The 5116-nt window shown below is 34.9% G+C and overlaps 1 non-coding gene across 1 annotated transcript; it reads left to right on the top strand.

The window, feature by feature from the left end:
- Window positions 1–2744: 2744 nt before the first annotated feature.
- Trnak-cuu (transfer RNA lysine (anticodon CUU)) lies at window positions 2745–2817 on the top strand. The gene has a single exon. It is a non-coding gene; the product is annotated as a tRNA-Lys (tRNA).
- Window positions 2818–5116: the final 2299 nt, after the last annotated feature.

The raw sequence follows: 5116 nt of genomic DNA, 5'->3' as shown, positions 1-5116 counted from the left end.
TTATTTGGGGCAGTGTTTCAAAAAAACATTTAAAATATCTCCAATAGACTTAGACTACAGAAATCTTCTCTTTTTGTGCTCATTTTTAGAGATCTGTTTGTAAAGCAATTTTGCATTGAACCTAAAGTCACATATTTATTGAAAAATTTGGGTCATAATCTCTTGTAATGTTTTTATTATCCATAAATTTTTTTGGATGATAAAAAACGATTTTTAAATGTCATACTCAAAGTTTACCATTAAAGTACATTTTTTTCCCTTTCAAGAGGCAAACTTTGTGTTCATTTCCTCTTTCTGTGTAATAAATTACCACAAACTTGGTGACTTCAAACTGCACACATTTATTTTCTTACAGTTCTTGAAGCCAAAAATCCAAAATGAATTTTGCTGGGCTGGAATCTTGGTGTCAGGAGGATCGCACTCCTTATAGAAGTTGTAGAGGGTAATCAATTTCCTCGCCTTTTCCAGTTTTTGTTTTTTTTTTTTGAGTTGCTTTTCTTGCCTTTCTTGGCATGTGGTCCCTTCCTCTATCTTCACAGCCAAAAGCGTAGCACCTTGCTTCAGTTGTCAAGTTGCCTTCTGTCTCTGTAGTCAAATAATCCTGTTTTGCTCTGATTTCATTTAGGGACCACGCAGATAATCTGGAATAGTCTACCTTTGCTTATATCATTTTCTTGATATGTACACCCAGATGTGGGATAGGTGGATCATAAGGTAGACAGGCTTTTAGTTTTTTGAGGAACATACTCATACTGTTCTCCGTAATGGCTGTAAAATTTACATCCTCACTAATATTAGATGAGTCTTATTATCTCTGCATCCTCACCACTATTTGTCTATCTGTTATTTTTTGCCTTTTTTTTTTAAATAGTTATTCTGCCAGGTGTTGAGAGCCGTTTTCCTATGCTTTTGGCTCTTTGTAATTCTTTTTATGAGAAATGTCTATCCAGATCTTTTGCCCATTTTTAAATTGGATAACTTTTCTAATTGTTGAAAATTCGTGTTCCTTAGATATTCTGGATATTAATCCCTTATCCACTGAATAGTTTGTAAATATTTCTCCCTTTCTGTACGTTGGTCTGTTTACACTGTTAGTGTCTCCTTTGCTATACAGAACCTTCTCAGTGTGATATAATCTTGGTCTCTTTTTGTTCTTATTGTCTGTGTTTTTTATTTGTGTGTATTCTTGTGGTTTCACTCATTCTTCTTTTTCTAATCTCTTTTGGGTAAATAATTAAACAATGGATTTTGTGGCCTTTACATCTGCTAATCTGTGCATGCATGGAAGGTTTGAGAATCCATCTAACATAGCGTAGGTGCATTTCACAGTTAATACAGAGAATATTCATTATGGCTCAGGAAAATATATTAAATTTTGCTTTTTAAATTGTTTTTTTTATTTAGAAGGGGTTTACTTAGTTTCCAAACATTTGGGACTATTTGTAATGATATATTTGCTATTTGATTCCTGCTTAATTTTCCTTAAGTCAAAGTATAATTTTAATCCTTGATTAGTTAGCTTTTAAAATCAGTTTAGTAGACCATGAATTTTGATAAATGTTTCATGGGTACTTGAAAAAATTTAGCATTTGGGGTACATATTTTATATATGTCTACATGGTTAAGATAATCATCATGTTCACTTCTCTCTGTTGCTGAGAAAAGTGTGTCAAAGTCTCCTACAATGACTGCAAATTTTTGTGTTTCTTATTTGAGTCCTGTTAATTTTTAGCTTCTGTATTTGAAGCTATGTTATTTGCTGGATACAAATTTAGTATTGTTTTAAATTTTAGGTAGCATAACATTTTTCATTGTAAAATGTCCTTTATCCCTATAAATGCTTATGTCTTAAAATATATTTTTGTATTTTATAGATCTACCAGCTTTATTTTAATTAGTATGCATAGGATATCTTTTTATATCTTCTTGCATCACTACTATGTCTTATCTCTTGTAGGCATCAAATAGTTTAGTTTTTTAAAAAATCTAGTGTGAAAAATTCAACCACTTTTCTGTCTTTTCTTTGAGTAATTTTTGTAGTACTGGTATTCTTTCTAAAGAAAGTTAATTAATTTCTGAGATTAAAAACATACTTTACGGGCTGGGATTGTGGCTTAGCAGTAGAACACTCCCCTAGCACGTGCGAGGCCCTGGGTTTGATCCTCAAAACCACATAAAAATAAATAAATAAATAAAAGATATTGTGTCCAACTTCAACTAAAAAAATAAATATTTTTTTAAAATACTTTTTTTTTAGTGAATAGGTATTTATTTATTTTTTTTTAAAATATTTATTTATTTTTAGTTCTTGGCGGACACAACATCTTTGTTTGTTTGTGGTGCTGAGGATCGAACCCGGGCCGCACGCATGCCAGGCGAGCGCGCTACCGCTTGAGCCACATCCCCAGCCCCAGTGAATAGGTATTTAATTACTGGTTCGATTTCTCTATGACTCATAATTTATAAGTGTTTCTCTTTCTTCTTAGTTAATTTTAGTCATCATAGTATTATTTACATTGGTCTATATAGGACATTGGCCTGCTCAGAGGCCTGACCTATGGTTATGTAGAATTATATTTATTAATTTCTGAAACTGAGTTCTAATTTAATTACTCAGTGATTGGAGATTATATGCTTTATTATTTCAATCTTTTGAAGTGTGCTAAAATGAGACTTATGATCCAGAATGTGTTCAATGTGTCAAAAACTCCCTCATACACTTGTTAAAAAATAATAAGTGTTGGGCCCGGCTAGCTCAGTTGGTAGAGCATGAGACTCTTAATCTCAGCTTTGTGGGTTCGAGCCCCACGTTGGGCGCCAAATTGCGTACATTCCTGTCACTGATGTGGTCAATTAATCACTAGGCTACCTCAGTTGTGGGGAGTAGAGACGTGGAATCAACACACAGACTCTGGGAGCTGGTGAGAACTGGCTGGTGGCCTCCTATCAAACATCCAGTAGCTCAGTTTATTTTTGGAATGCATACAACTGTTATAGGTTCTGGTGGGGCATGCCCATCAATCAAAGATAAGCAAGATAATATCCATAAGCCAGTCATCTTCTGCCGAATGTAACTGCACTGTGAGGAAACTCTAAATATTGCTGTCATGGTGGAAAGCAATTTGGAAGGGTCTTTGTCCCTAAGGGAGAGGCTTACTGAGTCAGGGGTTTCATGCCCTGAAGGCCCTGGCTCTCAGTTTCCTGGCCTGGTAGTTTGGCAATGCTAACCACACAAGTGCTAAGGTTGTGGTTTCACTAACAGCTAACTAGAGCAGAGTGCCCCATCCTGCAGGCATTCCTATCAGGCCTGAATGAACGGATTCTTCAAGCACTCTGAGCTGCTCGTAGCTGCTAGCTGCAACTGAAAGTTATTTCAACAGGTGAGGATGTGGGGGGAAAAGGCACATCATACATTGCTGGTGGGACTGCAAATTGGTGCAACCACTATGGAAAGCAGTAAGGAGATTCCTCAGAAAACTTGGAATGGAATCACCATTTGACCCAGCTATCCCACTCCTCAGTTTATACCCAAAGGACTGTAGTCAGCATACTACAGTGACACAGCCACATCAATGTTTATAGCAGCTCAATTCACAATACCTAAACTATGAAACCAACATAGATGTCCTTCAACAAATGGCTAGATAAAGAAATGTAGTACATACACACAATGGAATATCACTCAGCCTTAAAGAAGAATAAAATTATGGCATTTGCAGGTAAATGGATGGAGCTGGAGAATATCATGCTAAGTGAAATAAACCAAACCCCCCAAACCAAAGGCTGAATGTTTTCTCTGATGAATGGATGCTGATCCATAATGGAGCAGGGAGAGAATGAAGGGACTTTGGAGGGGAGTGGGATGGAGGGAGTACAGTGGAATGAGATGGATATTATTACCCTATATAGATGTACGATTACACTATAGGTGTGACTCTGCGCCATGTTCAACCAGAGGAAGGAAAAGTTGTACTCTATTTGTGTACGATATGTAAAAATTCATTCTACTGTCATGCATAACAAATTACAACATTAATAAAATAAATTTTAAAAAGAATACATGTGATAGGAAAAATATGCAGATTATGTAGTTGTTGCATATAATTTTCTAGGCATGTTAAAACAATTTCATGAATCATGTTGTTTAAATCTTCTACATCTTTTCTGTTTGGAATCCTTTTCCTTTGGTTTGAAGAATTTCCTTTTCTCTGTCTTGTAATGTGGTTGCACCAACAACACATTTTTCAGAAAATGTCTATTTGCTTTCCATTTGAAAGGTACATTTGCTGAGTATAAAATTTTAGTTAGGTTGGCCTTTTATTTTCCCAAACTGTAATCATAATGTTTCATTGTGTTCTGTCTTTTAGGGCTAATGCCGCAAAGTCAACTCTCATTCTCACTGTCTGCTGAGTGGGGGTATACCCCCTCACTCTTACTTCTGCTGCTTTTAAGATTCTTTGTTTTTTCGAAGCTTGACTATGAGATGCCTGCGTGTTTTTGTTTATTTGTTTGTTAACTTAGCCTACTTGTGAATCATTGCTGACCCTCTTGAAACTTTGGGTTCACATATTTCATAGTAAGATGAAGATTGTAATTTTTAATCATCATCTCTTACTTGATGCTCCTTGCATTTTCTCCTTGGCTCACCTGGGACTTCAAAACATGTACATTTCTCGGTGTCCCACATTGTTTTTACATTCCTGTTTCAATTTCATTTTCCCTCAATGTATATTCAGTTTAAAGCTTCTTTACTAACCAGCCTTCTTATTCACTTAGCCTTTCGTGTATTATGAAGAGTTTACCATTAACTCTACCCACTGAACTCTTAATTTCTACCATGAAATTTTATAGTTTTACCATACACAACCTATTTTTTGTAGACTATAATTCTCTATTAAAATTCTTCATATTTGCATGCATTTTTTTGTAAATTTTATTTTTCCTCATAGTAATAGTTATTAGTCTTTCCATGCTAACTTCAATATCTGAGTAATCTCTGTGTAAACATTTAATAAATTATTTTGTTACTATCCATCTTTTTCTCTTTCTTCCTTGCATGTTTAACAATTTTTATTCTACTTTTTGACATTGTAAATGGTATTTTATATAAAACCTC

The sequence above is a fragment of the Urocitellus parryii genome, chromosome 12 (genome assembly GCF_045843805.1).
Source record: "Urocitellus parryii isolate mUroPar1 chromosome 12, mUroPar1.hap1, whole genome shotgun sequence".
In the NCBI taxonomy this organism is placed as follows: domain Eukaryota; kingdom Metazoa; phylum Chordata; class Mammalia; order Rodentia; family Sciuridae; genus Urocitellus; species Urocitellus parryii.
The sequence above is the reverse complement of the archived record's forward strand: the minus strand, read 5'-3'. Positions and strand labels throughout refer to the sequence as shown.